The sequence below is a fragment of the Schistocerca serialis genome, chromosome 9 (assembly GCF_023864345.2).
Source record: "Schistocerca serialis cubense isolate TAMUIC-IGC-003099 chromosome 9, iqSchSeri2.2, whole genome shotgun sequence".
NCBI classification, from domain to species: domain Eukaryota; kingdom Metazoa; phylum Arthropoda; class Insecta; order Orthoptera; family Acrididae; genus Schistocerca; species Schistocerca serialis.
The window spans coordinates 456,471,694-456,485,265 of NC_064646.1; positions in this window are offsets into that span (position 1 = coordinate 456,471,694).

Below are 13,572 nucleotides of genomic sequence, written 5' to 3' on the forward strand. Positions count from 1 at the left end.
AGTTGTTTGAGCCTGAAAGAATTACAATTACATCATCTAAGGTAAAGTCTTTTGTTAACTTGTCTACATTGTTGATCACATTCCCAAACAATGCATTTGGTTTGATCATTGCAGACACACTGCACTGTGTCTCCAGAGTTTCCCTTAGAATTGAAGCACAATGTCTGCCTTGAGCATCTGACAACAGCAGAATCTTTTTTGACCCATTAACATTATGTTTCACAGTGTATTGCTTTCATAGTAATATTTACACTTCTGTCCACAATGTTACTGTCAGATAATTTCAATACAGATCCATGATTATCAGTCGCGATTTTAGATACTTTTGTGACAATGTCCTTGTCTACACTTTTTTTGGTCATTAACAAACCGGATTTTTCAGTACTTAAACCTACAGGCTTTTCTTGTGTATTATATTGCAAGGATGAATTTTTTAGGTCTACCACCATTTGTTTGCTTTGTGGACTCTCCTCTAACACTAAACTGTTCACATTATGCCTAGTTGCAGAAATATTATTTTTGTCCTCTGTTTGAAGAACTTCAAACCTGTTGCTTGTCCTTATAATTGATGAACAATCTTTTGAAATGCCTCTCACTGTTTTAAATGTCTTTTTAGGCACCATATATTGTTTTGGTTTCACCACAGTTTCTTTAACACAACATTGATCTTCCCAATAGGTTTAAAACAAACTGTACGGCTATAGATAGATGCTGAATGAAATGTGTTTGGCCATCAAGAGAGCAATGCATGATGGCTTGAGTGACTACCATAGAAAAGTATCATCAAATGATATTTCGCAGAACCCAAAGAAATTCTGATCATATGTAAAGGTTGTTAATAGCACTAAAGTAGGTGTCCAGTCCGTAGCAAATGAGACAGGAACTGAAACTGAGGGCATCAGAGGAAAATCTGAAATGCTTAATGTAATCTGCACATTTTCCTCAAAAAAAAAAAAAAAAAAAAAGTATTAAGGAGAATTGCCCCAATTTAATCCTTGTACCACTGAAAAAGAGAAACGGCAGAAATCTTTAAAATTGAACAAAGCTCCAGGACTTGATGGAATTTCTGTAAGGTTCTATACTGAATTTGCGGCTGAGTTAGCCCCTCTAGAGGAAGAAGAAACTTTCATTAAAGAAAAGTTTAACCTCGCACCACAAAATAAAGTAGGTCCATTTATAAGAACAAATTGAGTAGTTTTACCTACTCCTCTTACTTCATTCTTTTTACCCTTCGCAGAAGATGTCGGAGCACCAAGAGTGCCGTCCACATTGACAAGTGATTTGTAAACCAGCATTCGCCAGCGACGATGAAAACAATGTCCTTGATCTACAGTAGATCTCTCAAACAAAAAACCATGCACAGTTCTTGGAAAAAAGCACAGGTCACACCTGCCTACAAGAAATGTAGTAGAACTGATCCACAAAACTACCAACCAATATCCTTGACATTGATTTGTTGTAGAATCTTAGAGCATATTCCGATCTCAAACATAATGAGGAATCTTGCCCACCACCATGGATTCTGAAAAAATTGATCATGTGAAACTCAACTTTTCTCGTATGACATCCTGAAAGCTTTGGACCAAGACAATCAGGTAGAGGCAGTATTTCTTGATTCCTGAAATGCATTTGACTCAGTACCACATCTTCACTTATTGTCAAAAGTATGATCATATGGGGTATCAAGTGAAATTTGTGATTGGACTGAGAACTTTTTGGTAGTGAGAATGCAGAATGTTATCTAGGATGCAGAATGTTGTTTTGGATGGAGCGTCATCATCAGATGTAGAAGTACCTTCAGGGAAATGTGTTGGGATCCTTGCTGTTCATGTTGTATATTAAACTCCCTGGCAGATTAAAACTGTGTGCCCGACCGAGACTCGAACTCGAGGCCTTTGCCTTTCGCGGGCAAGTGCTCTACCAATCCATGTCTCCGCAGCATCCTTTCTTTCAGGAGTGCTAGTTCTGCAAGGTTCGCAGGAGAGCTACTGTAAAGTTTGGAGGGTAGGAGACGAGGTACTGGCAGAAGTAAAGCTGTGAGTACCGGGCGTGAATCGTGCTTCGGTAGCTCAGTTGGTAGAGCACTTGCCCACGAAATGCAAAGGTCCCGAGTTCGAGTCTCGGTCGGGCACACAGTTTTAATCTGCCAGGGAGTTTCATATCAGCGCACACTCCGCTGCAGAGTGAAAATCTCATTCTGGATGTTGTATATTAATGACCTTGGAGACAATATTAATATTAACCTTAGACTTGTTTGCAGATGATGCAGTTATCTATGATGAAGTGCTGTCTGAAAGAAGCTACATAAAAATTCTGTCAGATCTCGATAAGATTTCAAAGTGTTGCAAAGATCGGCAACTTCCTTTAAATGTTCATAAATGTAAAACTGTGCACTTCATAAAACGAAAAAATGCAGTATTCAGTGACTATAATATCAACGGGTCACTGATGGAATTGGCCAACTCATACAAATACCTGAATGTAACACTTTGTGGCAGTATGAAATAGAATGATCACAGAGATGCAGTCATGGGTAAAGCAGGTGGTAGATTTCAGGTTATTGGTAGAATACTAGGAAAGTGTAATCAGTCTACAAAGGAGACTGCTTACAAATCACTCGTGCGACTACTTCAAGAATATTGCTCAAGTGTGTGGGACCTGTACCAAATAGGACTAACAGTGGATAGTATACAGAGAAGAGCAGCAAAAATGGTCACAAGTCTGTCTGATACACAGGAGAGTTGTCACAGAGATACTGAGGGAACTCAACTGGAAGACTCTTGAAGATAGACATAAACTATACTGAGAAAGTCTATAGACAAAGTTTTAAGAACCAGCTTTAAATGATTACTCTAGGAAAATACTACAATCTCCTATGTATCGCTTACACAGGGTTCATGAGAATAAGATTAGAATAATTACTGCACACATAGAGGCATTCAAACAACGTACCATTCTCTCGCACTCCGTACATGAATGGAACACGAAGAAACCCTAATAATTGGTCCAGTGGGACGTACCCTCTGCCATGCACCTCTCCGTGTTTTGAAGAGTATTTAGATAGTAGCTACCTATAAGCTCAAATGTAGTTGGAGTTAAAGAACTGTACCCTGTTCTTTCATTACTTGTTACCTTTACCCAGTTCCCAAGATCTTTTTCCCTCTTCAACCTACCTAGTTCGATTATAATCCAATTGGGTTTTGCGTCTAGGAGTGCAGTGTGTGTTGATATACGTATATTCTGTTGGTGTGGGCTTCTTGCGTTGTTCACATTGGTTACTGATGTCTGTATTCGCTATATTGTTAACACGCTTAGTGGAAAATACACGCTTCCAGGCGTCTCAGTGCTGCGTGGGCGTTCATTTAAAAGATGTGCTACTGAGGGACCCGTATAACATTGGAGAGCAGCCTTAGTTATGCAGACACTTTATTGAGGAAGTTTTTTATCTGTGGTTGTTTTTTTAAGATACCGGTTGGTGTCGGGCCTAACGTACCATATTTACGATACCGCAACCTCAGCAAAAAATTGCGCTATAGCCGTTAGCGCATGTTTTGAGTACTGCGCTTTACCATAGTCTAGGCCGTGGGTTTACTTTCTGTTGTGTGTTGCTCGGTTTTTCTTTTATTATTTTGAAATGAGTGAAGAGCTTAACCCTTATCTGTGAAGGACATAGGATGCCCGCTCCTCGTCCTTCTTACAGTCTTTTGTCTGGGAGATAGACAGCGTCGTTTCGTTGCTAAGCGACCGCAGGAAGCCAGCCAATGACTAAAAGTGCACGAGCAAGCAGCATGAGCAATGTTGCAAAACTAATGCGCGCGTATCTCAGGACTGAGGACCACAACAATCTGAAATGCAACAGTGAATGTCTCACGTGTAACCGGTGCTGTCGTCTCTCATTGTTTAATAAGAAGTCTAGTTTGTAGTTCTTGCTGATTTTAGTATTTGTTCACTTCTGTTTCATTTCAAACCATGCCAAGTGCGACGAGTGGTACAAACGAAAAATGTGAAATGGGACGGAGAAAAAAAGCCTGGTGCATAGCCAGGACCGCGAACTCAAGTGATATCTGAGGGAGTATTATGAAAAAGGGGATGCAAAAGATTAAGCGTCACATCCAAATTCCAGATTCTCAAGACGCAGAGGACGGTAGCAGCTTTGAAAATACCGGTAAGCAAAAATACTGTTGTGACGGTAGGGAAGGTTCTTGTTTGTGTACGCTCTCACCGGTTACTAGAATAGTGTGACAGCAGTCTAGATGCTACTCGTGGCGTAATTGGGTAGAGGGTGAGGACTCTCCTGCTCGTTCTTTATTTTAAATCGGGCATTAGTCAGGTACAGCGGGGTTTTGAAATTGCTATCAATTTGCTGTTTGTATCCGTTGGTGAATATTTTCTTTTAATACGACAATTTTCGAGGTAAGTGTTCTGCATGAAGGCCATAATACGTTAAGCAAAACCTAATTTCGTTCGTTCGTTGAGTCTGAAACAGTTTGCTCGTGGAAACTTGTTTTGAAATTTATACCGATTTGCCCACATAGTAATCGTTAAAATTATTTCATGCCACTGTAAATATGCCTGACTAACTAAGTTTCTGGGCTGGTTCGGAGATGCGATACACCAATTTCTTCATTAAATGGTTGGCATAGGCAAGAGTGTTTTTCGTAGCCTACATATTTTTAAATAGTTTCACCAGTTTGAATAAACATCTAAATATGATTGGGTTATTATCTACTTCAATTTCATATCGATGATATAAGCGTTCAGTTGTTTATTATACATTGTATAAAAGTGTATCTGTTTCAAATTCATGACAATCACAGCTTTTGTGTTGTGGACTTAATTTCTGTCTCAAAGTCGCTGAACTCTGGAGTCTGATTGCAAATAATCGTTTGCATGTATGTTTATGTCGTTACTAGAACACTACGATTTATATACTAGCCTAATGTTGAGCAACATTCGCCCCATTTCTCCTTCCTTGATAGTAAAGGGTAATTATTCTCACTGATCTCCTTAGGAAAGATCTGTAAAGTACTCAAATAATTTGATAAAAGTATTTCGCACGCCTCCTTATTTTCACAGTTTAGTTACGATATATCTGAATTTACATTGCAGTTTCATTTCCTATGATGAAAGGGGCGTTTAAATATTTGTAAACGTAAGGCCTGGGTACTGGTATATCTGCTACTACAGTCGTTGTTTGCCATTCACGTTATTTGGTTTTGCCAATACAACCAGATTATCACCTTCCAACCTAGACGTTGGGATACGCCAGATATCGGCCTGTAATCACTATCAAGATGGGGAAGACAGGGGGAGAGGGTAGGTGTGCATCATATTGAAGCCCAAATCATCTACATTTGCTTTCCTTACTTTCACAAATATTTTTACAAACCTATTTCTTTGTTACTGATTTTTTGCTTACTGACTATAATGATCTGAAATTTTGTGGTGGCAAGCTCATCAACAAGACCGAAAATATTGAGCATTCAGACATTGCCCGCACTTTCAGCCCCCCCCCCCCCCTTACACACACAGGGTATGTGCGCGTGCATGTTGTTACTGGGGTGCTGTGCTTGATTTAACTGCTTAAGTATATTATGACTCTTCATCCCCTGTTCTATTAAGCAGAACTGTGATGGCCTAATATAGTGCTGCTGATTATAACACCTATTTGATTTTCTGTCATAGGTATGCCGTTATAAAGGAATATGTGGGATCTCATTGGCCATAAGTTCTGCTTCTTATAATTTTCTTAATACCTGTCAGTGTTATTGCAAAATTATTAATGAAATTAATTTACATGTTTCTTTCTTTGTGTACCAAAACCCCATGCCCTTACTCTGTATAGCCCTGCATCACAGCAGTATCCCTCAGTGACATACTTCGCGGTGTGGGAGTGTTTTTGTGAATGTATGTGATGTCATTTATTATTAGGAGGTACACATTCTGTGAAAGTTTTCAGTATGTGTGCTGATCATGCATGCTTTATGTTGGAATTGTAATACATTTATATCGGATATCGAGTATGTTCGAGAAATATCGATCGTGGTGACAGATGTTTGTGTATATATATGTGTGTGTGTTGAGGCACATTAGTCAGTCTTCGTGCGCCTATTTTAATAAAGTCAACATGTGTATATTTTAAATAAAGTGTTTTAAAAGTAAAAGTGAGAACTTGATTTGAAACATGGTAGCAGAGCGTGGTTCTTGAAAAGAAAAGTAGAAGTTAAATATTATATTGTGGCCGTCGCGTGTTATTCAGAAAGTTCGACATGGCTGATATAACTATTCCTGTATTTGATGGCGAAGACTATGGGAACTGGAAGCAGCGGATAATCATGTACCTAAAAATGAAGAAATGCTATACAGTGACTACGAGGGCAAAAGTGAGTTCAGACAACGAAACGTGGGATGAAGAGGACTTGAAGGCTATCAACTATATTTATGGTGCAATCACAAATAAGCAACTAGAATTCGTGAGTGACAGAGAAAGTGCTTTCGAGATCATGAAGAAATTTGATGAATTATATTCGAAAGAGTCTACAGCCCTTCAAATATTATGCAGAAACAAGTTGGACAAATTGAGGTTAAGTGATTACAGTGATACGGGGACATTTTTCAGTGCATTTGAAAAAACTGTAAATGAGCTGAAATCTGCAGGCGCCAAAGTAACGGAAAAGGAGAAGTTAAATTATATGCTGCGAACGTTACCAGAGTCAATGAGCTATATTGGGGACTTAGTGGACGTCTTGAAGGAAGAGGACCAGACAGTTGAATACGTTAAAAGTAAGATTCAATTATTGAATGCAAAAACTGGAAATGAAGAGGTAAAATCAAATGCATTTCACACAGAAAGAAAATTGAATTCAAGAAATCAGGAGCAAGTATGTTATCGATGCAGCAAAGCAGGTCACTTCAAACGTGATTGTACCCAGGGAAGAACAAGTAACAGAGGCACATGGCATCGTGGAGTACATTTTCAAAGCAGCGACAGAGGTAATGGAAATATGCAGCGTGGAGGCTATAGCAATGTACAGCGTGGATATTACGGCAACATGCAGCGTGGAGGTTATGGCAGCAGGCAACGTGGTCGAGGAGAGCAGCATGGTTTTAGCAGCGGTCGGCATCACAGCAAGCAAGGTTACCATCAGAGTGATCATGGTATGAGTAGTTTTATAACAGAGGTTAATTCTATGATAGGTCAAAATAGAACAGTAGAGTCAAGTAATAACAATCAAATTCAAATCAATTGGTTATTAGACAGTGGCTGTACTGATCATGTTATTAATAATGAGGAATATTTTTCTAAGAGTATAACTTTAAAACAACCTATAAATGTAAAAATTGCTGATGGAAAAATTTTGCAAGCTACTAAAGTTGGTAATGTAATTAGTAATTTTCCTGTCTATGATCAAATGGTTCCAATTAATATGCGAAATGTTTTCTTTGTAAAAGACATAGACAAAAACTTGATCAGTTATGCTAAAATTACAGATAATCACAAAATTGTATCGGTAGGGAATAATGCAAAAATTTTTGATAAAGCTAATGGATTGATTGCGATTGCATGGAAAGAGGGTCGGTTGTATAAAATGAGTAGTACTATTAATAAAGGAGAAGTTAATGTTAATGTTATGAGTAAAGACAATAATATGACAGCAAAGGAAAAATGGCACCGCATTTTGGGACATGTTAATTTCAATTATCTAAATACTTTATGTAAACATCAATTGTTAGATGGGGTTCCTTCAGAACTAGAATCAGAATTTATGAAATGTAAAATCTGTATCGAAAACAAAATGCATAAGGTTCCTTTTAAAAATAATAGAACCAAAGCAAAAGAAATCTTAGAAATTGTTCACACAGATCTAAATGGGCCTCACTCAACTACTGGAATGCATGGGGAAAGATATTTTCTTTCTTTCATTGATGATTACAGTAAGGCAGCTCGTGTTTACACCATAAAATCTAAAGATCAAGTATACAAATGTTTTGTAGAGTATATTAATGAAGTTGAGAATCTCACTGGGAAAACTGTTAAAAAGATAAGATGTGACAATGGGAAGGAATATTTAAATGAAAATGTCTATGAATTTGTGAGACAAAAAGGAATTGTATTGAATGCTTGTCCACCTTATGTGCATGAGCTTAATGGTACTGCTGAAAGGTATAACAGATCCATCATGGACATGTCACGGTGTCTGCTAGCCGAAGCGCGAGTAGACAAGAGATTTTGGCCTGAAGTGGTTTGTGCAGCAGCATACCTCAAAAACAGAACTTTAGCTAACACCATTGAAAAGAAAACTCCTTATGAGATATTACTGGGAAAAAAACCTAATGTTAATCATTTGAAGTTGTATGGGAGTAGAGTTTTTGTAAGAGTACCTGAGCAACTGAGAAAGTCGAAATGGGATAGGAAAGCCGATTTGGGGGTTTTAATGGGTTATTGTGAAGTAGGCTACAGAGTGCTAATAAATAATAAGATAGTTGTTGCTAGACATGTGGACATTGTTGAAAGTGGTGTTAAATGTATTGGGTTTAAAGATTATGATTCAGTAAGTGAATATTCTAGTGATTCTGAACACGAAAGTATAGAAAATGAAACTGAACTAATAGAAAAACAGAAGGAAATTGAGAAAAATGAAAAGCTTTCTGATAATCATGAATCAGAGAAAGTACTTGAGTTGAGGAGATCATCTAGAGAAAGAAAACCAAAAATATTAAATGATTATGTTTACAGCAATTTTATTTATGTAAACTTTTGCAGTGCAAATAGTCCGGAAAGCTTTGAGGAGGCGATTAACAGTGCCGAATCAAATTATTGGGAAAAAGCGATGAATAAGGAAATTGATTGTTTGAACAAAAACAAAACATGGGAATTAGTAGATAAACCAGTTGATAAAGAAGCCATTGATGTAAAGTGGGTTTTCACAAAGAAATCAGAGGGTGTTTACAAAGCAAGATTAGTTGTCAGGGGGTTTCAACAAAAAGAAATCGTTGAGGATATTTATTCTCCAGTAACCAATATGCAAACATTAAAGATTTTGTTGTCATACTGTTGTCAAGAAGGTTTGGTTATAGAACAAATGGACGTAGAGACTGCGTTTCTAAATTGTAAAGTTTTATCTGAAGTTTATGTAAAGCAGCCAAGAGGATATGATGATGGTACGGGTAGAGTCTGTAAATTGTATAAAGCATTGTATGGTTTGCGAGAAAGCTCACGAGCTTGGTACAATTGTCTTGACGAGTTTTTAAGAAGTTTAGGTTTTAAAAGGAGTAAATATGATTATTGTCTTTATGTATTGAGAGATGGAGATGTCTTGATTTATTTGATTATTTTTGTCGACGATTTGCTCATTTGCTGTGTGAGAAAAGAAAAAATTGTTAAGATTAAGAACTTATTGTCAAAGCGATTTAATATGAAAGATTTAGGTGAGGTAAAAAGATATCTTGGCATCGATATTAATTATGATTATGAAACAAGAGTTATGAGTTTGAGTCAAGAAAAATACATTGATTCGTTAGCTGCGAAATATAAAATTGAAGATTCGATCTTGTACAAAACTCCAATGGAAGTAAATTTAAAGTTAGAACCAGCGTATGAAGATTGTAATGACGTTAGATATAGAAACTTGATAGGTGCACTCTTGTACATAAGTTCGGGTACTAGACCAGATATTAGCTATAGTGTGAATTACTTGAGCAGATTCCAAAGTTGTTACAGTAGTACTCATTTTAAATATGCTTTGAGAATTTTGAAATATTTATATTTAACTAAAGATTTGAAATTAAACTATTGTAGGAATGAAGGTGCTGAGATATTAGATTGTTTTGTGGATTCAGATTGGGCAGGTGATAGTGTGGATAGAAAGTCAACTTCTGGTTATGTAATTAGATTATTTAGTAATGTTGTATTTTGGAAGTCAAGAAAACAAGCGAGTGTCACAAAGGCTTCAACTTTTGCAGAATATGTAGCATTGTCTGAAGCTGTTAGCGAGGTGAAACTTGTACATGATATTTTAGACATTTTTAATGTTAAATTTGAAAAACCTATTGTCATATATGAAGATAATTCAGGAGCATTAAATATAGCGAAGTTTGGTAATTTCACAAAGAATTCAAAATATATAGAAGTACATTACCATTTTGTGCATGAGTATTATTTACAGGGACTCATTGATATTGTTAAAGTAGATTCGAATGAAAATGTTGCAGATATATTCACAAAGTCGTTATGTAAAGAAAAATTCATTAAAATTAGGAATATGTTAAACATCGCGATATAAATGTAAGGAGGCGTGTTGGAATTGTAATACATTTATATCGGATATCGAGTATGTTCGAGAAATATCGATCGTGGTGACAGATGTTTGTGTATATATATGTGTGTGTGTTGAGGCACATTAGTCAGTCTTCGTGCGCCTATTTTAATAAAGTCAACATGTGTATATTTTAAATAAAGTGTTTTAAAAGTAAAAGTGAGAACTTGATTTGAAACACTTTAATTTAACCTTGACACAAATTACAATTAGTTTTTATTATTTCTGTCAGTCCCACATTTGTGCCCAACATTCAAAGTGAACGTGGAAGATGAATCAGAGGAAGCGTAAGAAGTAATTCTAGAATTCACATCAGTATATGTTGCTGTAGTGCTGCACTGAATGTAATAGGGTAACTAACAAAGCTGTGTAAGTAGTCAGTTGAGATTGAAATAAAGTTTCTTGCTGTAATTGATATAAAGATAATATTCAGAGTAATATAACATGCACCCAGTAGAAAATGGACAGCGAGTGGAATAATTAAACATTTTGCCTTACAGTAAATGGATCATTCATTCTAAATTGTTTCAGTGTACTCGTAGAGAATTATTTTTGTTACATACATGATGAATTACTCCAGCGTTATGTCAGGATCTGACAATGTGTTGTGGACCATCATTCCACAATGTTAAGAGCTACTAACATGTAACACTGCCATCTATTCCGAGACTAGATTTCTTATTTGTTGTGTGGTGCAGGAGGGGAAAAATGTCACTATAATGCAAAACTGGGAAAATATTTAATTCCTGATGGAAAGAGAACATCCACATTTTATTGTGAGGAAATGGTACATGTTCTGAAAAAGTAATTTATTGTTGTGACACTAAATGCTGACATTTATCAGTTGCTAAATCCTTCTCTGAGTATGTATAACTGTCTGCAGTTCAGTGCTGAGCTTTGTTTGTTCTCGTCCGCTGTTATAAAGCCTCATCCCATGAGGAGAGACTTGTTTTCTGATATTTGACGTGGCCCTCCGAGCTTCAGATCTGGCTCTGATTAAGGGTTTGAGTGGTCCATGCTTCGTGCCCTGATGGGAGACTTTCAGGTGGGGCCAACTAACGAGTTAGTGAGCTGGGAGCCTGTGGTCGTCCAGTATATTAGACTCTGTGATGAGGAAGGAGGGGGAAGGGGGCATGCAGGCGTTAAGTGAAGCATACAGTGGGGTGCCTGGCATTCATTTGTCTGGACATTTGGTATCCTTGTAATGGTCGTGCCTGCTGGTTAGTGTCTCACTTGCCGAGAAATTTTATAATGGAGTACTTTTTAAAAGATGTCAGTCGCCATCAACTGTAAAAATTATTTATTTTGACAACTGTAATTTCGACCTTATGGTCGTTATGAAATGGATACTGCAAAAGCTTTAAAAAAAAAGAGAGAGAGAGAGAGAGAGAGAAATAATATTACTTATCCATTTATTTGAATATACTTTGTAATAGGGCTGTTGGCAAAATATCATTATATTGATATGTTTCTGAAAGACAGTGTGGCGAAATTTTTTTCACTGATATATTGAAGTGGCAATATCGAGTACCAATATTTTTATCTTGTGTAATATTTTTTTGCAATATTCGATAAGTACTTGAAATTGTAGGAGAACACGATTTTACTTTTACTGTTTGGAGTTGTCTTTCTACTTTTTGAGTTTTCATCACATTCAGTCTTTCTCTTTGGCTGTGAATAATAACAGATAATATGATTTCCGATGTGAAGAAATAGTGCACCAGTTGCATTAAAAAAACAACTTTAATTTGTGTGATATTTCCTCACATTGACATTCTTCAAAAACAGTTGCTGAAAATGAACAAAAATCTAAATGACAAGATTGGCCTTCGGGCGGATGCAGACGGCTAGGGGGAAACATTGACATAACTGGCACTCATTGCTGTCAACACAAACTACTGTGTTACTGTGCAATTTTGACACTAGAGCCACTAATTTACTGGTGTTAGGAGAAATGAAGAAACAGGGAGGTCAACACAGTGTTCCAGCCAAATCTGATGAATGATGAAACTGAAGGATGGACCCATTGTATACCTTTTTTTGTGCCACTTGCAGTTAAGATTGTTAGCAATGTGGTTATTGCCAAGCATAAACATGCAGTATTTTTCATTCAATTCTTGCCCCAATTCTTATAATAAATCAGTACTTGAATATACACCTCTAAAACAGGCGGTATATTTACAATGTGTAGCTGATATTTTTATAGGCTGGTATGTCAATATTTTTTTTCTGTCAATACGTTGATATTGTTTCGATAGTTCAAGCGCTGATAATGATAGTTTTTTGAATATTGATATTGGATTCCTGATATTTTTGAAAATAGCGACAGCCCTACTTTATAATGGATGAACATCACAAAAAAAACATGAATCCCGTTTATAGCCCTGTTCATACATGAGCTGGTTTAGTATAACAACCAAAAACCAAGTACAATAAATTGAGACAAAAATATGTGATGAGATGTTACCCACTAATTAAACAACATTTTCCTGTACCACTGTCTATGGGAAATTTACTGCAAATATGAAAAAAAAAAAGGTGTGTTAATGTAGTCATACAATTCCATGTTCCATAGAATTTTAAGGAGAAAGGGATATTTGAGCTGAAATAGTAAAACCGGTTACACAGTCCACATCTACATACATACTCCGCAAGCCACCACAAGGGGAATGGTAGAGGGTACCTTGTACCACCACTAGTAATTTTCTTTCCTGTTCCACTCGCAAATAGAGCGAGGGATAAAGACCGTCTATATGCCTTCATAAGAGCCTTAATTTTTCTTATCTTCTCTTAATATCTTCATGGCAAAATATACGAGGGTAGTCCCAAAAGTAAGGTCTCCTGTTTTGTTATAAGTAAATAGATATGTTTATTTCTACAGTGGTTTACATCAGTTTACAGCTTGGACATTTAGCTATTTTTCCACATAATCACCATTTCTATCAATACATTTTTGTAGACACTGTGGCAGTTTTTGTATGCCCGTGTCATACCAGCTCGCCGCCATGCTGTTCAGAAAGTTATGAACATCTTCTTTCACCTCGTCGTTGGAGCTGAATCGCTTTCCGACCAAATGTTCTTTTAACCTAGGGAATAGGTGAAAGTCATGAATATAGGGTGGGTGATTATGTTCCACTGAAATTGTTACAGGAGAGCAATGGTTTGCCGAGCGATGTGTGGGCGAGCGTTGTTATGCCCTTGCTCAACACTCCTCTTCTCCGGTTCTGAATTGCTCTGTCTGCATTAATTGTGGTCC